A 22,018-nucleotide genomic window follows, 5' to 3' on the forward strand; every position below is an offset into this window, starting at 1 on the left:
CAGCACATTTATCCTGGGACTTTGTCTGCTGGGCACACCAACAAGTGGCCCCTTTCTGAAGAGAACAGAACTTTGCAGAGTGTTTGGCACATTAAGTAGCTGCCCTACAAAAGGGAGTTCCTGTCTCTGCAGGAACGGAACTGTTCTGGGAGAGGGGCTGGAGGGAACCTCCGCTCCCCTGGCAAGGACAAGAGGCTGGTGAGTGTCTTGTGCCCTGATCAGGACCTTGGGAGACCTGGAAATCCAAGGTCATATAGGGTCCACATTCTTCAGCCTAGCCCAGTCCCTGGCACACAGTAAGCACCCAAAAAAGTATGTTTCTGGAATGAATGAACATACCGAGAGTTAACGGGAATCTCGCCTGAGGGAGTGACAAATGCCACTGGGAAACTGGGGAAGTCCCATATATAGATGACATTTAACCTGGGGCTTTATCTTTTCCATTTTTTATTTTTTTGGCCATGCCATGGGACATGTGGGATCCTAGTTCCCCCACCAGGGATTGAACTGGTGCCCCCTGCATTGGAAGCACGGAGCCTTAACCACTGGACTGTCAGGGAAGTCCCTAACCCGGGGCTTTAAGAAGGAATCCCTCGGGCTTCCCTGGTGGCGCAGTGGTTGAGAGTCCGCCTGCCGATGCAGGGGACACGGGTTCGTGCCCCGGTCCGGGAAGATCCCACATGCCACAGAGCAGCTGGGCCCGTGAGCCATGGCCGCTGGGCCTGCGCGTCCGGAGCCGGTGCTCCGCAAGGGGAAAGGCCACAACAGTGAAAGGCCCGCGTACGGCAAAAAAAAAAAAAAAAAAGAAGGAATCCCTCACCTGGAGGACAAGGGGGATAAAGCAGGATTTCAGGCAGAGAGAACAGCTTACCTTTGGGCATAAGAGTAGAGGGATTGGAGCTCACAAAACACCTATCTGCCCTGCTTGGAGCAGCCGTCAGATGTTGTCAGTTACCATGGGGGCATCACGTGTGTTGGCGGCTGTCTGACAAAGTGAATTGGGAAAGGTCCAGAAGCTGACAGACAGGAAAGAGAGTAACCAGGCCGCATTCACTTGAAGCCAGAGGAGGCTTTGGGAAGGGAGGCCCTCAGGTGGACCCTCACACACCCCTCCAGAGACTGACTGTGAGATGCTCGCAGCCTATCAGATCCAGCGCCTCGTTCTTAAACCACCCCCTTCATTGTATTCTTGCTCAGTGAGAGACACGAAACAGAGGGCCACGATCGCTTATCCAGAATCCAAAACGCTTCGAAAATCCTAAATCGGTTTTTAAAATTTTGTCAACAAAACCTGCCCTGAGCTGATCTGAAGCTACACGTAGACGTAATTCATTGCACTCTTATGTGTCCGTATATACGTTTTGCTGTAGAAATATGTGTGATTGATGACAGGATGCTGTTCTAGACCCCGCTGAAGGGTTATATAACATATTGTAGGTGCACCACACTACTTTTAGTACTTAAAATCTGGAGAATTCTGAATTCTGAAACACATCTGGCCCCCAAGAGGTTTGCATCAGGATTTGTGGTCTAACATAATCGACCAACACAAAAAATGTTTAAAAATAAAAGTAATATAATGTCCTGGGTGTAAAAGAAGAAATAAAAGAATAGAAGTGTATAAAAACAGAAGATGTATTTCAACACGTAAATGCTGGGGCAGGACTACATCAGAAGACGGGGGTGGGGGGCGGCAGTGAGTGGCGACATAGACCCCTCCTGTGGAGGGGGCTTGCCTCTAAAGTGGACTTTGAATGTGGCAATTCAAATAAAATTGATAAAGTTATATATATTTTTTGCAACTCAAATGCTAGGAGTCCTTTTTGGATAAGCGGTCTGAGGTGATCTCTAAAAATGGTTCACTATTCACTTGACCCAGAAAACCCCACAGAATCATGCCAATCAAGAGGCTCAGATCTTCGTGTTCACTTTAAGAGCACTCGTGAGACTGCCCAGGCCATTCAGGGTATGCATATCTGAAAAGCCACCACGTATCTGAAGGATGTGACTTTACAGAAGCAGTGTGTGCCAGTCTGTGTTTACAATGGTGGAGGTGGTAGGTGTGCCCAGGCCAAAGAGCGGGGCTGGACACAGGGTCAGTAGCCCAAAAAAAGTGCTGAACTTTTACTGCACATGCTCAAAAATGCAGAGAGTAATGCTGAACTTAAGGGCTTAGATGTAGATTCTCTGGTCATTAAGCATATCCAGGTGAGCAAAGCACCCAAGATGCCACGCAGGACTTACAGAGCTCATGGTCAGATTAACCCATACAGGAACTCTCCCTGCCACACTAAGATGATCCTTCCTGAAAAACAACAGATGATTCCTAAACCCGAAGAGGAGGTTGCACAGAAGACAAAGATATCCCAGAAGAAACTGAAGAAACAGAAACTTATGGCCCAGGAATAAATGCTGCAAAAAAAAAAGCAAATAAAAGTAAAAGCAAAAAAAAAAAAAAAACCTACTAGGAGTGGCATTGCCATGATTTTCCAAAATGGTGAACAACTCTCGGGGAAGTTCCAATATAAAAAAAAAAATACAGTCTCCCTCAATCTACTCAATAGTTGCATTCCTGGAAAATCTGGTGCGTATAAAAACCATGCAGAATTACTTTGTGTTCATTTGCAAAACGTAATTAGGTTTTAGGCCCAGATGATTATAATGAGGTTTTTTGCTTACAAGATACGTTTTAATGAGACGTTTGGAAGTGATTCACGATGCAGGACAACTCTTTGTTGTGGGTGACTGCCTCACACATGGCAGGGCGCCTCTTGTCCCTGGCTCCACATGTTAAATGTCAGTAGTGTCCCCCAGACAGATGGTTATGACAACCAGAAATGCTCCTCACATTTCCAAAAATCTTCGGGTGGTAAGCTCAGGAGGGAACACAGCTCACCCCTAGCCGCCCTCAGAACCACCGAGTGGAGAAGTCGGCAGGGGTTGGCGGGTGCGCCAGTGGAGTCCCAGGGCACGCTCCGTCCAGGTGGGGAATCCTGCAGTGAAGTCTGGACTGAGCAGTTTGGATTTGAAGAACCTTGTTTTCCCCAGAATCTAAGGCTCAGGGAAACACACTGGCATTGGGTGTGCCAGCGTGGAGCTGTGACTCTCCAATTGGCCAACCTGTGGGATGTTTTGGCCTTGTGCATCGCTTTCCCCTGCCAGTGAGGTGGTGCCTTCTCCAGTGGGTGATGGGCCGCCTGGTACTTGGCTGGTCTGCTCAGGTTGGGGCGTGTCAGGCAGCCCATGGCGGTGCGCCTTCCTTTAAGACTCATTCTCCAAGTCTCTATGTATCTTAGTGGTTAGCAGTTAAACACAGCAGCATATTCACGATAGCCAAAAGGTGGAGGCAACCTAAGTGTCCTTCCATGGGTGCAGGGACAAAAAAAATTGTGTTACATACATACAATGGAATATTATTCAGCCTTAGAAAGGAAGGAAGCTCTGGCACATGCTACAACATGGATGAAACTTGAAGACATCATGCTAAGTGAAATAAGCCAGACACAAAAAGAAAGATACTGTCTGATTCCACTCTCTAGAGAAGTCAAATTCAGAGACAGAAAGTGGAATGGTGGTTGCCAGGGGCTGGGGAGAGGGGGGATGGGGATGGGGAGTTATTGTTGAATGGGGACAGTTTCAGTTTTGCAAGATGAAGAGCGTTCTAGAGATGGATGATGGTGGTGCTGCACAACAGTGTGAATGCACGTAATGCCACTGGACTGCAGTTAAAAACGGTCAAGATGGTAGATTTTACGTTACGTGTGTTTTAGCGCAAATAAAATTTTAAAAGCTAATAAAGAGGGAAGGTGCTGATGGAAAGACTACGAATCAAGTGTGGGCTCTGCTGTTTACCAGGCTGCTGTGCATCTTGGCCAGGTTAACCTGTCTGAATCTTAGTCTTCCCATCTGTGAAACGGGGATAATGATGTACTAGGGGTGGGGGGAATTACGAGGGTCACTAACTCGTGTTTGTAAGCCACAGGGCACGCTGTCTGCACTCAGGAAGTGTGGCTGTTATCGTGCAGGTGGATTTCACTTATTCACTGCTCCAGAAAGCAGTCTTTCCCCTCAGACACTCTCGTAGAAGCATTTGGGGCATTTAGCCTAATAGCAAGGTCATACGGACACTAACAAAGCAGAAGGACTGGGGACCCAGGACGGTGCGTGTATCAGCTTCCTGGGTCTTCCTGCCTGGGGGTCAGCTTCCTCTCCGCCCACAGGGAAGCATTCTCAACTGTACTTTAGGCAACTTCACTGTAGCTAGACAAAGGCCTTCTTAACTGACCCTCCCTCCCAGAGGGACACTTCTCCGTAAGTGGAAAACCTCCAGCATTCCCCTTTAGACTCTTAGGGAGAGTTGATCATTGTTGACAGCAACAAGCATTCATTTTCTTTTGTTTTGATTAAACAATAATTTGATTGGAAAATGCTTCCTGGTGCAGTAATTAATGACCGGCTGGAGCTGCTAACGCTAGAGGTAAAGCAAAAGGCACCTAACTCAGCTAGCATTAGCTACCAGGAAATGTTAGACCTGGAGGGTAATCCCTGCTGGTACAAACTCTGAAATGGGGAGGGAGCAGAAGAGAAAAAAAAAAAAAAAACCTAAGCAATTTCTTCTTGCGCAATGAAAAGTTTAAAAATGGAGCGTCGTGTTGCCATAGACACAATTCCTGGCTCTGGGCTGTCCTCCATGCCTGCATCCAGCCGCACAGCAATTAGACACGGTTTTCAGCAGGGCAGCTGAGCCTCCCAAGTACCTATAATGAATATCTGCAGCTCCAGGCTCCCGCGGAAATCCTCAAGCCTTCACTTGTCACTATAATTTCCTTGGGAAGTGTTTCTAATTACATATTTCTTGCTGCCTGCTCCAGGTCAAGTCTTCTTGTATACAATATTCGAATTACATAAAACCACAAAACAGTGAGAGCGACCCTGGAGTGGTCCAAATTGATATGTATTTGCTTTTAACTTAGTAGTTAAGCATTACTGGGTGTAATAGGGCATCGTTTGCATGAGCAAAAATAACGTTAAAGGAATGTGCCTCATTCTTTTTGAATCTCTGTAGAGGTCAGACCCATTTCAGCAAGACATTTATATAATAACAGAATTCCCAACTCCAACACATGGACCGTTTAACTATTATAGCAGGGTCTTTGTCAAGAGGAACTTAATTCTTTTGTATTATCTCCTGGGACCTGCCATCTAGGGAACTTCTGGCAGTGTAGTTCCCTGGAGGTGGTCTGTTAGTTTAGGTAGTTCTCCAAGATGTAAGACAACCTTCACCCGCTAATTCTTAGAGAAAACTGAAGTCAAATGAATCTCAATCCAGATGCTACTGTATGGATGTTAAATTTTCTTTGGAATTGAGTAAATTGGAGGATTCTTCAGCTCTTGAAGAAGAGGCAAAAATGGTTTTCCAAAAGGGTGGGTTGGCTAGGGTTGGGGGTTTCCCTCCTTACAGGGGAGGGGTCTAAGTCCACCACCCTCTCTACCTTGCCTTGTGTTACAGAAGATTGAGCACCTGCAGGACCCAGAGTTACTGACTACCTGATCGTCTTGGGGGGCCTGAGGAGCTGTGCTCAGCTGAGCCTCCAGGCAGTGCCCACTGGGGGAGGGCCGGTTCTGGCCCCGGCTTGCAGGTGATGCAAGAACATGTTCCGACCCTGTTCCCTAAGGAGTTTCAGCAGAAAGTGGCAGCCCTGCAAGAAACAGCATTTGCTCTAGGCTTGCTTCTGCCCACTGGCTCCTCCTCCCAGTCTCTAAATGTTGAGGCCTAGGGTTCATTCCGGGACCTCTTCTCTCTGTCTGCACTCAGTTCCTAAGTGATGTCATCCAATTACGAGGCCCTGAATCAATACCATCTGTAGCAGATTGTGTTTTCCAGAGTTGGCCACAACAGTATCTCCATCCCATATGCTCTTCTACAACGTGGTCTTCACACTCTTTCCATGGAGAGGAGGGATCTATATCCACCACCCTCCCCATCCCACCTTGAGTCTTGGCAAGCTCTAGCTCTCTGGTAGCCCAGAGGATGAGGTGGAAACGATGCTGCATGACTTCCAAGGCTAAGTTAGGAAAGACGGTGCACTTCCACCTTGTTCACTGGTACACTCACTTTTGGAGCCCTGAGCTGCCATGTAAGTGGTCCAGCTACCCCAAGGAAACCCAAGCCACATGGAGAAGCCACTCTAAGCGTTCCAGTTGACAGCCCCTGCTGAGGTCCCAGTGAACAGCCAGCTTCAACTGCCGGATTTGTGAGTGAAGACACTTCCTGGTGATTCATGTTGCTTCGAACCCTTGAGTCTTCCAAGCTCAGACCCAAGATTTGTGGAGTAGAAACTAAACACTCTTGCTGTGCCCTGCCCTGAATTTCGAACCCACGAATTGGTGGGTAAATGAAATAGATGTTTTAAGCTAAGTTTTGGGGTCATTTCTTATATAGCAGTACTATCGGCAACACCATCTGTATGCCAATGACTCCCAAGTTTCTATCTCCAGCTTAGGGCCTCTCTCTGAGCTCTAGACTCGCGTATCCCACTGTTGATTTAGCTTTTTCACTTGGATGTCAAACAGGCTTCTCGTAGAACATGTCCCAGATGCAACGATTGACCTACCCTGCCCTGCAAAGCTGCCCTTCCCTCAGGTGTCCTCATCTCAATAAATGACACTGAAACCCAATTGCTCAGACTCAAAATCTAGACATAGTCAGTGACTCTTCTCTTTCTCTCCCAACTCCCATCCCATCCATCAGCAAACCCCATCAGCTCTACTTTCAAAACATTTCCCAGATAGGATTACCTCTCACCTACTCTACTGGTATAACCCAAACCCAAAGTGCATCTTCTCTGTCCTGGATTATTGCTATAGCCTCCTAACTGGTCTCCCTGCTTCCACTCCTGGCCTGTAGTCCTCACCTCCATCAAGTCTCCAGAAGGCACAGTAAACATCTCAAGATGTAAATCACAGCAGGAGCCTCGACTCCTCATTCACTCATCTGGTTGTTGACCAGGAATCTAGCTGGGGCTGTTGGTGAGAACACTTACATCCAGCCTCTCCATGTGGCCTGCACTTCCTCAAAATGTGGTGGCTGGGTTCAGAGACCAAGTGTCCCAAGAGAGAGGAGAGCCAGCTAGGAGTGCATCTAGGATTTAGCCTTGGGCGTCATGCAGCAGCGCTTCTGCCACATTCTACTGGCTGAGGCAGTTAGGAAGGTCCACCCAAGTACAGAGGCAGGGAACACAGACTCTACCTTTCCATGAAGCCTGTTAGGGTCACACTCTAAGAGGAGCATATATAATGGGATATACATTGGTGCGGCCATCCTTGGGAACTATAATCTGCCACACTGTTCAAGAAGATTTAACTACATAAAAAAGAAAACCGTACACCAAAAAATTCCATAAGCATAATGTAAATGCAAAAGACAGTATAAAGAAATGCTAACTCTTTTTCCTAAGCCCCTCACTGAGCCCCTCCTCTAGGCTTTGTGGGTTGATTACAGGCATATTTGGCTGCTTAACATTTTGGTTTTTATTTATTTTTAATTTTTTTTGGCCACGCCACACAGCTTGTGGGATCTTAGTTCCCTGACTAGGGGTTGAACCTGGGCCCTCTGCAGTGAAAGCGCGGAGTCCTAACCACTGGACCACCAGGGAATTCCACCACCCCCCCCCTTTTTTTGTGTGTTAATACTGCAGAGGGAAACTGAGTCTAATGTGCCTGCTTCCTCTTCTCTCTGACGGCAGGAAGAAGAGAATGATGTCTCCTTCATCTCAACCTATAAGGCTCGCTTTAAATGATACTTTCTCCACAGACCCTCCCTGACTTACACTGTGTGAACAGAGTTTTTCCCCATCTCACAAGGTACTTATACTTTCTTCCTTGTAATTCAGTCTCTTCTAAATATCTGTCTCTTTTAAATCTTACCTCTCTTTAATTCCTCCAGGGTATACTGAACTATAAATTTCTCAAGGGAGAGGGACTTTTTTTGGATTCATCACTGTTGCTTTTCTGCTCTGATCTTTGCACTGTTCACATGTGTTAATTATGCAATGTGTGCTGGTGGAATTCATGAAGAAGCAGTTGTGTCCAGTGTCTGTCTCATCTATATTTAATAATCCTGGAATGTAGTAGGTGCTCAATTAAAACATGTTTTTGGTGAATGGATTGTGATCTACTAAATACAGGACATTTAAGGGTGAAGTAAGCATAAGAGCTGGTCCCAGCCTTCAGTTACTATTTATACCTTGCCCAACAATGAAAAAGCTATCACAAGGCAGGTCATGATTATGATTTTTTGACAAAAGTCTGTGGGACTTAGAGAAAGCTTTTCTAAACCTATATAGCCAAAGTCAGAAAACATAAAGGAGAAAACTGATAGTTTCTACTGCATAAAAATGAAACACTTCTGTACATCTAAAAAAAATCATAAATACAAGTAAGGCAAATGGAAAACCAGGAAAAATTTGTCAGTATATTAACAAAAAGTTACTGTCTTTAATATTGGAAGAGGTCATCTATGTCAGTAAGAAAAAGACAAACATTTTTTAGTTAGGGAAAGGATATGAATACTCAAAACAAAAAGAAAAATATAAGTGGTTAATAAACAGAAGAAAGAAAACCTTCAACCTCATTAGCAATCGTAGAAATTCATAGGAACACCACACTGAGGTAACATTTTTCTTTTATCAAACTGGCAAACTATTTTTGTTAAAATAATCTGCAATGTTGGCATGATTAGGAAGACTGAAAATTGATGTTTAAAATGGACATGCTTTGTAACCCGGCATTTCAACATCCCCAATTTATGCCAAAGAATTTATTGCTGAGGTTTGCCAAGATCTGTACACAAAGACACTTCATGAAGTACTGATTTTAATAGCAGAAAATTGGGATTAATGTCCAGCAATTGGAATTAAATTGGTTAAATAAATCATAGCACCACCCTGTGATACATTATATAGCCATTTCAAGTGCTGATATGAAATAATATTTAATGAAGTGGGAACATATTCCTGTTACATAGTTAATTTAAAGTTTCAATTTATCAAGCAAATGTAGAATTGTTTTCTTTTTCATCATATATATTTCCATAATCAAAAACATGCATAGAAGAAGCCTGGAAAGATTTAATCAAAAATTTTAGGATTCTGTGATTTTATTTTTTCTCACCTCTTTTTTTTGTGTTTTTAAACTTTCTAGGGAATTCTCTGGCGGTCCAGTGGTTAGGACTCTGTGCTTCCATTGCAGGGGGCACGGGTTTGATCCCTGGTCGGGGAACTAAGATCCCACAAGCAATGCAAGCTGTGTGGTGCGACCAAAAACAAAACAAAGCAAAACAACTTTATACAGTAGCGTTCTTTTCTATCCAGGAAAAAAATACCATTATTTCTTTTAAGTGGTGTGGAAGTTGCCCCTGCAGTATGGGTGGGAATGCCAGTTCTGGCTATTTCCTTTGAAAATATCTCTAGGTGCCAAGGGTACACATTTACAAGAGCCCATTTTCTCCTGAGAATAGAGTGAGGGTGGAAGGAATTTTGGTGAATGTTTGTATTTGCAGCTTGTCCTGGAGTAAATCTTTAAGACTGTGGGAATAGGCGCTTTGCGCTCTGTTGAGCTGGCGAATGTATGTCAGGTTTCCTGTCCTTCTGTCTCCGTCATGTGCAAGGATCTGTGAGTGGAGGGTTTCATTAATCTAAATGCATCTGCAACCCCATCAGGAGCATTTCAGTTTCATGGACAAGTGGTTTGCTTTATTTGCTTTATTTGCTCCTGATGGAAATAAAGGGATGATACAATTAGTTCTGTCCGCTGCACGTGGGGGTGGAGCTTAAGTGAATTAAAACGTTCTGTGGCAAAGTAAACATGAAATGGGCATGAGAAGTTGGATAGCAAGAGGAAAGCAAAGTTTACTGATTTTCTCCTTTACTTGGCTCTCAGGTTTACGAGGATACACAAAAATCACACAAAGAAATATTGATGGGAATCGTCTCTAAAACTAAAAAATAACATCGCCACTGATTCAGCCTTCATGAATCCCTCTGACTCTATTTCCAAATATAAGCCCTATATAAAACCACCCCGTTTCACTTTGGGGACCACTAAAACAAGTGACTCTTATACGACAGAGCAAAAGAAGACGTTTTAATAATATGTGTGTTCAGATGCTTGCATCAAATGTTAAAAACCCGTCAATTCACAATGCAGAATACCACCTGCCCACAGGTACAACCAAAAACGTTTCCTTTGCTCCAAGGGATCTTTTTTCCATTTTATTATTGCTAGTATAAGAGATCAGGAAATGTCTTAAAATGCACAATTGGTTTTGCTGACTTTTTATGTGGTTTCTTTTGAATTCAGGAAGCTTTGAATGACATAAATGAGCTCTGTACAGATGTTTCTAGAAGGTTTATGGCTCATCTCTGAGGTTCCCAGAGAGTGGTCAGCTCCACATCACACCTCCTGGGACCCCATGGCCCATGACAATGAAATCAAAGGAGGCTGTAATTTTCTCTCAGCCTTCTTTGGGCTTGAAAACTGGAAACAGCACAGAAGACCATACATTCAATGACACATCAAATTGGCATCTTCCCTGTGCCAGCAGCCATGCCCACGAGCTGTCATGGTGTGGTGTGTTACAGTCCTTGACCTGCTGGTGTTTATAGCTGGGGGTGAGAATGGAGCCAGGGAGGGGACATTAATTTAATAGGCTTCTGGGTGTTTCCATCCTTATTTCACTCTTGGACAAGCCGAAGAAGGAAATGGTTTTCAGCAACCTCTGTGATAAAAACTATTTGCTTATTCAACTGAGTTATCTCTAAAAAATGTTAAAGGACAGTTTAATAATCACTGTCCCCCAACTGTCTCTCTCTAAATATAGTTCACGTATATGAACCATGAATCTCTCTCTTCCTTTCCTCCACACTCTCCCCGATTTCCCCCCAAACTGGCCTACTTTAGCTCTTTGCTCCTCTCCTTTTTCTCATCTTTTATCCGATGGATTTTTCCTTCTTCTTCTCTAGCAACTCTCTGTTCTTTCCCATGTAAATCAAACCAGCCTACCTTGGCCATTCTCTCTAACACCACCCACAAAGGCCCAGAGTCTACCGGGAAAGGGAGAATTCTCTTAATGGGTGTGATAACTCCAAGTATTAGATACTATTAACTCACCAGACAGACAGATGAGAAACCCGGACACAGAGAGGGCGAGTAACTTAGCGAGGGCTGTGTAGCCCTCGAGCAGCAGAACCAGCCTTCAAAATTCCTCATTCCAAAGCTTGGGCTGTTTCCAAAGTACAAGCGGAGGTCCTCAGGGAGGGCTCTGGGTGGATGAGGAACAGAATTAAGTCATATTTACCGACAGCCACATCCTCTTAGATTCGTGGAGCGGCTTCCGTGCCCAGGACAGGAAATAGCCCTTCTCCCAGGAAGCCCCCCGTGGTGTGTGTCTCAGGCGACACACACATTGTGGAAAAACAGCATTCTTGTTCTCAGAGGCCAGTATCTGCACAGCGCCAGGGGACCTCTCACACTGTTTTCCCATGAATGGTGCCCCCTGGAGTTGTGTGAGGGCTCGGCCTTGGCGGCACAGTTGCTTTATTTCTCACGTTGCTTTTTTTTGGAGGTCTTGAGGGGAAGGACTGTGACATCTGCTCTTGGAATGTTTCCAGCCCTGCTGAGGTTCAAAGCCCGCATCTGTTCCAGGGTCTTTCACTTCTGGTTCCTCTCAGTTCTCACTGACACTTGGGGCGGGGACCGATAAGCTAAGCTTAAAATTCACGTTGTCTTAAGAACCTAGAAGAGGCAACTCATGTAGTTGGAAGTATTTGAAAGACTCTGAGAAAAAGGTATCCCAAAATGTATGTGCGAATGTACATTCTCTAGAAGTTACTGTCGTGTAAAATTCAGAAATAACCACTTTTAGGTGAGAATCTATGAGTCATTTTGGTGAACGTGGAGTGGGGGAGGGGAAGAACAGGAAGCGAGGAGACTTCAAGGTTTCTGTAGAAATAATTCGAGGGTAGGGGCATCTTCTCTCCCTTCGTCCCCCTTAGGTAGGTTTCCCGACTTTGCTGGACCCATTAGAGTCTGAACTCCGCTTTCCTGTGGCCAAAGGGCCACGGCAGTTTCCTAGCGGAAACTCCTGGGAGCTGGTGACCAATGGGAAGACCAGCAACAGTGAGAAAAACAGCCTTGATCTGTGGACCCAGGGCGGCTTTAAATGAGTGAAACTCCATGTACGTGGGGTTTGAATAAGCCTGTGCATCCTAACCCATTTATAGTACCTGTATTTGATCTGCTTTTAGCATGATGACCAATCAACAGACAGTTGGCTTACAAGAGCTAGAAGGGAAGGGAAGCTGAAGGAGGCTTCTCGAAAGCAATGCCACCTAAAACAAAACCATTTCTCGTGGCTGGCTTTCATCTGTCAGAAAGCTTTGCACGTGAGATCGGGGTATTGAAGCAAGAAGAAGGGAGTTATGGCTTTTGTTCCTCTCTATTCTGAATCAATAAAAGTAACAAACCTTGTGTGATTACAGTAAGAAATCTGTACTTGGTCTTCCTCACCCGTTCCTGACACAGAGCTCCTAAATCCCTTGGGATTCCCTGGATGACAGGGACTCTTTTTTCTTCAACATCTTCATTGGAGTATAATTGCTTTACAATATTGTGTTAGTTTCTGCTGTATAACAAAGTGAATCAGCTATACATATACATATATCCCCATATCTCCTCCCTCTTGTGTCTCCCTCCCACCCTCCCTATCTCACCCCTCTAGGTGGACACAAAGCACCGAGCTGATCTCCCTGTGCTATGCAGCTGCTTCCGACCAGCCATCTATTTTACATTTGGTGATGTATATATGTCAATGCTACTCCTTCGCTTCGTCCCAGTTTACCCTTCCCCCTCCCTGTGTCCTCAAGTCCATTCTCTACATCTGTGTCTTTATTCCTGCCCTGCCCTTAGGTTCATCAGAACCTTTTTTTTTTTTTTTTTAGATTCCATATATATGTGTTAGCATATGGTATTTGTTTTTCTCTTTCTGACTCACTTCACTCTGTATGACAGACTCTAGGTCCATCCACCTCACTACAAATAGCTCAATTTCGTTTCTTTTTATGGCTGAGTAATATTCCATTGTATATATGTGCCACATCTTCTTTATCCATTCATCTGTTGATGGACACATAGGTTTCTTCCATGTCCTGGCTATAGTAAATAGAGCTGCAATGAACATTTTGGTACATGACTCTTTTTGAATTATGGTTTTCTCAGGGTATATACCAAGTAGTGGGATTGCTGGGTCATATGGTAGTTCTATTTTTAGTTTTTTAAGGAACCTCCATACTGTTCTCCATAGTGGCTGTATCAATCTACACTCCCACCAACAGTGCAAGAGGGTTCCCTTTTCTCCACACCCTCTCCAGCATTTATTGTTTGTAGAGTTTTTGATGATGGCCATTCTGTCCAGTGTGAGGTGATACCTCATTGTAGTTTTGATTTGCATTTCTCTAGTGATTAGTGATGCTGAGCATCTTTTCATGTGTTTGTTGGCAGTCTGTGTATCTTCTCTAGAGAAATGTCTATTTAGGTCTTCTGCGATAGGAACTCTTTTGTTCTAATTAGGCTCCTTTTGGCTGGCCCCTAGGTAGCTTCAGGATGGGGCTAGTCTCCAGAAAGGCCAAGCTATGGTTAGAGGCATGGACCTATGGGGAAAAAGGAGGGGTTAGAGATGGAGTTCAACCACCAATGGTCAATGACTTAATCGATCACACCTACGCAATGAAACCTCCACAAAAACCCCTAAACAATGGGTTTTGGAGAGCTGCTGAGTTGGTGAACACGTCTTGGTGTGGGGGTGGGGGGTGGGCAGCAAACCCAGAAAGGGCGTGGAAGCTCTGCATCCCTCCCCCATACCTTGCCCTATGCATCTCTTCCGTTGCCTGTTCCTCAGTTGAAGTCTTTATAGTACACCGGAAATAGTAAAGTTTACCTGAGTTCTATGAACCGTTCTAGTGAATAATCAAACCTGAGGAAGAGGTTGTAAGAACCACCAAATTTATAGCTTGTTGGTCACAAGTACCTGTGACAACCTGGGACTACGGCCAGCCTCTGAAGTAAGGGGAGTGCGGTTTTGTGAGACTGAGCCTTAAACCTGTGGGGTCTGCGCTAATTCAGTGGAGTTAGTGTCAGAATTGAATGGAATGGAATTGTAGGACACCCAGTTGGTATGAGAACCGGAAAATCTGTTGATACAGAGGAAAAAAACCGCCTCATTTGGTGTCAGAAGTGGTATGAGTGGAAACAGTACACCTTGTTACAAGTGTTCTTTGTTGGGGACTGAGAATTCTGCAACCTTGAAACAATGAACACTGGGGTTTCGAATAGAGCAGGCAGGGACAATTAATAACCTTCTGGCTGTGTCTGTTTTTTCACTCTTGGACAAGCAGATAAAAGAAGATGGTTTTAAACAGCCGGTTTGATAAAACTATTAGTTCATTTGAGGTTTGGGGAGGGTTGTTTTATTTTTTTAAAGATAAATAACTGTTAACTACTGTACCGTGTTGTAGGGCTCATGCCTGCCCTGTTGTCCCGGCTCTGGCAACAGCGGGAGAGACTCAGCAGCCTGGGATCCAGAAGTGACCTGCTGGCTATGCTGGTGACGCTGGACAAACAGCTGGGCCGTAGACCACATACTTGAGGAATGTTTTCCCAGCCTGGCCAGGGGAGGTTGCGCACTGTCCTGGTTTGTTCATCCACTTTCTGCAGCCAGTGTAGAAAAAGCAGGTCCAGCAGGGGCCGTTGTCACAAATCGATGATATGTACCTCACATTCAAAGTTCTTCACATATTGTTATGCTATATAAAAATAACATTCTATTTGTCATTTATGTTTTTTAGAATCAAAGTGTGTTCACTATGCAAAGATGAGTTGACAACATATTCTCTAAACATAGCTGAAGAATGTTAAGAAACCGGAATAGGATTTTAGAGAGAAGCGCACTTGCTTTCAATGAGTAAAACTCCATGTGCTTGGGGTATGAATAAGCCTGAACATCATAATTCATTTTAATATTTGTCTTTGATCTGCTTTTTGCATAATGATCAATCAACAGACATTTGAGTGACTGCTTGAAGAACCTTTGATGTAGAAAATGCTAGGCTAGAATCATGATCTCGTGCCCTATTTGGACTCTATGGAAAAGAAAAGTACTCCTCGTTTAGTGTTCAGGAGAAATCCCTTCATCAATTTATGTTGGTATTAGCAATTCATAATCTACTAAAATGTGGAACAGAATAAAATTAAAAGTTCATAATAAAGAGCTGAGTACAGGCTTTCTAAAAACTCAGTCATCAACACATTAAAGTGATGTGTCCAAGCTGTGGTCTTCTTAGAAACTGTCTAGAAAACTCTGTCTTCATAGAAACTCTCTAGTCCCCCCCACCCCCGCCCCAGAGTGTTTTTTTGCTCAACAGTAGTACATAAACATTATCAACTGCTTTGAGTTGCCAGTTGTTTTTCCCAAGAAAAACATGCTGTTGTTATCAAGTATCTAGGTTGTGAAATTTTTACAGCTTCTCAAAAGCTCTTCATGAAGAGAAATGTTCTCCAGCAAGGATAGCAATCACAGCCTCAGACATACACACACACACACACCCTTATCCTTCAAAAATTCAGAACATTCATGCCTGTGTCAACATGATTTCAGATAAGCACCAACCCACGAACCCAAACATTGTGTTGGCAGAGCCAGTAAACAAAGAAAAAGCAGTGATCTGTTTGCCTCCACCTCATCTGCCACCATGGGCACTGTATTTTAATGCATTTTTGTTAGGTAGCCAACACTGCCGTAATTTGTGTCTACTTGGGCCTTTTACTAGGAAGTATAGTTTCTGATTTTTAGAAGAAAAAATTTGTTTTCTTAAAGACAGAGCTGTGAAGGTCAGTCACTTAATGAAGGCAAAAAAGATATATGAGGTTTTAAGAAATCACATTTAGGGGACTTCCCTGGCGGTCCAGTGGTTAAGACTCTGCGCTTCCACTGCAGGGGGCATGGGTTCGATCCCTGGTCCAGAAACTAAGATCCTGCATGCCGTGCAGTGCGGCCAAAAATATATATTAAAAAAAAATCACGTTTAGAAGGAACACAGTCATTTATATCAGCCTGTCATGAGTATTATTGCCCCAGCAGATACATGAATTACACAGCAGGGTCTTTTTGGTCACAGTTCGTAGCATGACTCACCTAGATTTACCAACTGCTGAAGGAGCTGATGAAACAATGCTTAAAAAAAAAAAAAAACTTGCACATCTATTTAAATTTTAAAATATTGTATATAAATAGCACTTTCTGTGACCAAAGTCCCCCAACTCCCATTTAAAAACTTATATGGTGTTTTCTCCATGATCATGGATTGCCTTTCTGGCTGGACTGTAAGCTTCTTTTTTTTTTAAAGTGAAATATAGGTGACATGCAATATTATATTAGTTTCAGGTGTACAACTTAGTGTTTCACCATTTATGTACATTATGAATTGATCACCACAGTAAGTCTAGTAACCATCTGTCACCACGCGAAGTTATCACAATATTATTGACTATATTCCCTATGCTCTGCATTACGTCCCTGTGACATTTATTTTATAACTGAAAGTTTGTACCTATTAATCTCCTCACCTATGTCAGCCAACCCCCCCATACTTCCCCTCTGGTGACCACCAGTTTGTTCCCTGTATCTATGAGTCTGTTTCTGTTTTGTTTTTTGTATTCAACATATAGGTAATATCATACAGTATTTGCCTTTCTCTGACTGACTTATTTCACTTAGCATAATACCCTCTAGGTCCACACATGTCTTAAATGGCAAGATTTCATTGTTTTCATGGCTAAGTAATATTCCATTGTGTGTATAGATATAGATATAGATATTATATAGCTCCAAATCTTTATTTATTCATCTATTGATGGACACATATTGTGTCCATATCTTGGCTACTGTCAGTCAGTGGACATAGGTGTGCAGATACCTTTCCAGATTAGTGTTTATTCATTCAGCCACTCTATGTCTTTTGATTGGAAGCCTTTAGTCCATTTATAGTCAAAGTAATCATTGATAGGTATGTTATGTATTGGCATTTTAATTATTTTCGAATTGTTTTTGTAGTTCTTCTCTGTTCCTTACTTTTCTTGTTCTCTTCCCTTGTGATTCGATGACTTTCTTTTGTGCTATGTTTGTATTCCTTTCTCTTTATTTTTTTGTGTCTCTGTTATAGACTATTCGTTTACGATTACCATGAGGTTCATGTAAAATAACTTATGTATATAGCAGTCTGTTTTAAGTTGATGGTCACTTAATTTTGAGCACATTCTAAAAGAACTACATTTTTACTCCCCCTCACACATTTTATGTTTTTGACATTGTGTTTTACACATTTTTACTTTGTGTGTCGCTTAGCTAATCATTTTAAATATAGATGATTTTACTACTTTTGTCTTTTAACATTCATACCACCTTTACTATATGTTTGCCTTTACCAGTAAGATTTTTTCTTTCATAATTTTCTTGTTTCCAGTTATGGCCTTTTCTTTTCTGTCTAAAGTTCTTTTAACATTTCTTGTAAGGCCAGTTTAGTGGTGATGAGCTCCTTTAGCTTTTGCTAAAGGATGGCTAGGGAACCATCTCTCCTTCAATTCTGAATTATAACCTTGTCAGGTAGAGTTTTATTAGTTGTGAGTATTTTCTTTTCAGGACTTTTAATAAATGGTGCCAGTCCTTTCTGGCCTGTAAAGTTTCTGCTGAAAAATCAGCTGGTAGTCTGTGGGGGTTCCCTTGTATGTAACTAGTTGTTTTTCTCTTGCTGCTTTTCAGATTGTCTCTTTAACTTTTGACATTTTAATTATAATGTGTCTGGGTGTGTTTCTCTTTGGGTTCCTCGTGCTTGGGGCTTTCTGTGATTCCTGAACTTGGGTGTCTGTTTTCTTCACCACATTAGGGAAGTTTTCAGCCATTATTTATTTAATAGGTTTTCTGTCCCTTTCTCTCTGTCCTCTTCTGGGACCCTATAATATGAGTGTTAGTACACTTGATGTTGTCCCAGAGGCCCCTTAAACTATCCTCATTTTTAAAAATTCTCTTTCTGTTTGCTGTTCCAATCTGATGATTTCTAGTTCCCTGTCTTCCAGATCACTGATATCTTCTGGATCTTCTACTCTGCTGTTGATTCTCTCTAGTGTGTCTTTCATGTCAGTTATTGTATTCTTCAGTTCTGACTGGTTCTTTTTTCTATTTTCTATCTCTTTGTTGACGTTCTCACAGAGTTTATCCATTCTTCTCCCGACTTTGGTGGCCATCTTTATGACTATTTCTTTGAACTTTTTATCTGGTAAATTGCTTGTCTCTGTTTCATTTAGTTATTTTTCTGAAGTTTTGGCCTGTTCTTTCATTTGGAAGGTGTTCCTTTGTCTCCTCATTTTAACTAACTCTTTGTGTTTGTTTCTATTTTTTAAAGAAATATTTATTTCATTATTTGGCTGTGCTGGTCTTAGTTGTGGCACGTGGGATCCTGGTTGCGGCGTGCAGGATCTTTGTTGTGGCATGCGGGATCTTTAGTTGCGGTATGCAAACTCTTAGTTGCAGCGTGTAGGATCTAGTCCCCTGACCAGGGATCGAACCCTTGAACCTGGGCCCCCTGCATTGGGAGCATGAAGCCTTAGCCCCCAGACCACCAGGGAAGTCCCTTTGTGTTTGTTTCTATGTATTAAGTATATCAGCTACATCTCCAGGTCTTGAAAGAGTGGTCTTATGTAGAAGGTGTACTGTGGGGCCTTGTGGCACATTCCCCCCCACCCTGTCATCAGAGCCACATGCTCCAGTGGGCTGTGTGGGCAGTGTATGCCCTCCTGTTGTGGTTGGGCCGTGATTGCTACAGGTGCATTGGTGGGCAGGGTTGGTTCTTAGCCATGCTGGCTGAGAGGTCCTGTCACAACTGCTGCAGGTGTGCTGATATGCAGTCCTGGCCCCCAGTGTTTCAGTGCCTGGCCGTGACTGTTGCAGGCATGCTGCTGTGTAGGGCTGGCCCCTCCTGGAGCGGGAGCCACCCCCTGGAGTGGGCACTGGTGCTGGCCAGGGTAGCCTGCTGGGTGGGAGAGGGCAGGAGCCACTTCGGAGGGGCCGGCTGGGGTGGGCAGGTTGGGCAGGGCTGGTCCTCAGGGGAACACCAGGGCAGGACACATGGAGTTAGCTAGTTTGATGAATAATGACAGACGTAGTACCCACCCAGGCCATCTAGGTGGAAGGAGAATCTTTTAAATGGCACCCAACAGCATTTCAGTCCCAGAGAAGGTTCCACCAGATCGCCGCCCCTCCAGCACATACCCTAAAATTAGTCAGTGAATCACCTGGGAACTTTACAAGCTGCTGCCTCTGCGCTGGGCCTCTGAGCCAGTGAGTTTGTGCCCAAGCTCTTCAAGATCAGCGTCTCAGTTTCCCACAGGCCTCCAGCTCCCCCGGACGTAAGCCCTCTGACTTTCAAAGTCAGGCCGTATGGGGGCTCGGCTTCACAGCGCAGGCCCCCTACTGTAGGGGGGCTTCCGCAGCTGTGCTATCCCTCCCGCTTTGTGGGTGGCTGCACGGGGGGTTTGGGTTCTGACTAGACTGTGTCTCTGCCCCTCCTACCTGTCTCACTGTGGCCTTTTCTTTCTATCCTTAGTTGTAGAAAGTTGTTTCTGCTAGTCTTCAAGTCATTCTCAGGGATTGTTCTCTATGTAGTTGTAGGTTTTGTGTGTCCATGGGAGGAGGTGAGCTCAGGTCTTCCTACTCTGCCATCTTGATCTGGAAAACCTGGGATCAATGCTTTTTTTTTTTTTTTTCCAATGCTTTTTTTAAGTTGATTCCAGATACCGTACTGCTACTGATTCAGTTACCACCAATTTAGTAAATATTATTCTAAAACATTCCAGTCTATCATTCGTGATGAATTAATACAATTTCTCTATCAGGTCTGGTGCCAGTTTTTAGAAAATAAAAAATGAATAAATAGAAAGGTATGTATCAAAGCCTAGAGAGGAAAAGAGAACATTTTTGGACAGATTTTTCCCTTGGATTTGATTACATGAAAGCATCCAAAGACCATGATTTCAGTTCCCTCTCCAGGTAAAATGCTGTGCTCCTTCTGTTTCTTGGTAATGTGTCTGAGCCGTTTGTCCAAGCGTGACCAGTGACACTCCCTTGTATCAGGCCGAGGCACTGAGGCAATTGGCCAGAAGAGATCGGAGAGATCTGAGGCCAGAGGACAGGAAAACCCAAAGGCCTGAGCAGTGATGAGTCAGAGGCAGGTGTACCATGGAAATCCAGAGCCCAGAAATATCCAGGGGCTGAGAAAGACAAGAAGGCCAGAGTCCAAGCACACGCCTGCTAGGAAAGTTGGTAGGGTTTCTATGTTCTAAGTCAGGACGTGGTCAGAGGATGAGGCCTTTGTTCATTTTCTTCCCTGCCCCCCAATTCTGTGCTTGCCACAAATGCACTCTCTCTCTTTTTTACAGTTATTCAAAACCTGCCCCTCTTTTAAGATCAGGGTTACATCCCCTTTTGTTCCACCCCTTTGCTGACTTGAGCCATAGCTATTCCTTTCCTTGGCTTATGCTGTTAACCAGCTATGCAACTCATTTAGGACTTAATCTTATGGTGTTTTTTTGTTCTGTTTTGTTTTTAAAGTTATTTCACATACTAATTCATTTCATAAGGATGGTACAATCTTTTTTCTTTTTTTAAATTAATTAATTTATTTTTGGCTGCGTTGTGTCTTCATTGCAGTGTGCAGGCTTCTCATTGTGGTGGCTTCTCTTGTGGAGCGCAGGCTCTAGGCGCCTGGGCTTCAGTAGTTGTGGCTCGCGGGCTCAGTAGTTGTGGCGCATGGGCTTAGTTGCTCCACAGCATGTGGGATCTTCCCGGACCAGGGCTCGAACCCGTGTCCCCTGCATTGGCAGGCGGATTCTTAACCACTGCTCCACCAGGGAAGCCCTATGGTGTTTTTTTGACATTCAGAATTGTTGTTTCAACATATCTTATTTCCCCAAACCAGACTAGAAGCTCCTTGAAGTTAAGACCTGATCCATAGTGTGAGAGGCCAGACCAGGAACTTTATTTCCAGTGGTCAGTCTTGCTCACCCACCAATGGAGCCATTGACCCGTGGTTTATTAGATTTTCCTGAGTGGGGACAGGATGGCTCCCAGAGCCTAAGGCGAGGGTTGAGTCTTCCCGGGTGAATGGTCTTGGTACAGCCTCCCTGGGGTCTGGGCATAAGTTCCTGGTGGTGCTTTCTCACGATTTACCCTCTTACCATTTTGCTCTCCAGCTCTCTTTTAACCACATTTGTGCTACCTTTTCTAGATTATACGAAATTCTATCTTCTTTCTGAAACCTGCAAAAGTTATATTGTTACTGTACCTCATTATGGTGTTGACTTTTGAATCTTGGCAATTGTCTAATAATCCAATCTTTGGCTTTCTTGGAACTTTTCTTGCAATTCCATGTGGGTCTTTGTTATTCATCCTTTACTATTTATTCTTCCCATCCATGGGCATGTGCTCTTAAGGTCAGGTTAATAGAAGAGTTCCTTTGGTTTCATCAATTCAGTGGAGGCGCAACTGGTATTGGGGGAACAATTCTATGGTCCTTGGATTAAAGGACTTTCAGCATGCCTGGCCTTCCACCACTGAGGACCAGCATTGCCCTCAGGTACTACAACAAGCAAAAATGCCTCCACCAATTTCCAAATGGCTCCTGGTCGAGTCACATGGTTTTCGATGCTGTCTAGCCACCCAGCACTCCAAAATCACACACTTCTTCCCTGAATGGGATTGTTTGTGCGTCTGCCAATAGACTGTTTCTTTTCTGAAAGCTCATCAAACCTTTAAGTTATTCTTCCTTTTGGAGGGTTTATTTTTGCTTTGGAATGAGTCATATATTATTTTGTTTTACTTATTATTATGGGAATTGTCAAACATACACAAATAGAG

This window comes from Globicephala melas, chromosome 13, assembly GCF_963455315.2.
Source record: "Globicephala melas chromosome 13, mGloMel1.2, whole genome shotgun sequence".
In the NCBI taxonomy this organism is placed as follows: domain Eukaryota; kingdom Metazoa; phylum Chordata; class Mammalia; order Artiodactyla; family Delphinidae; genus Globicephala; species Globicephala melas.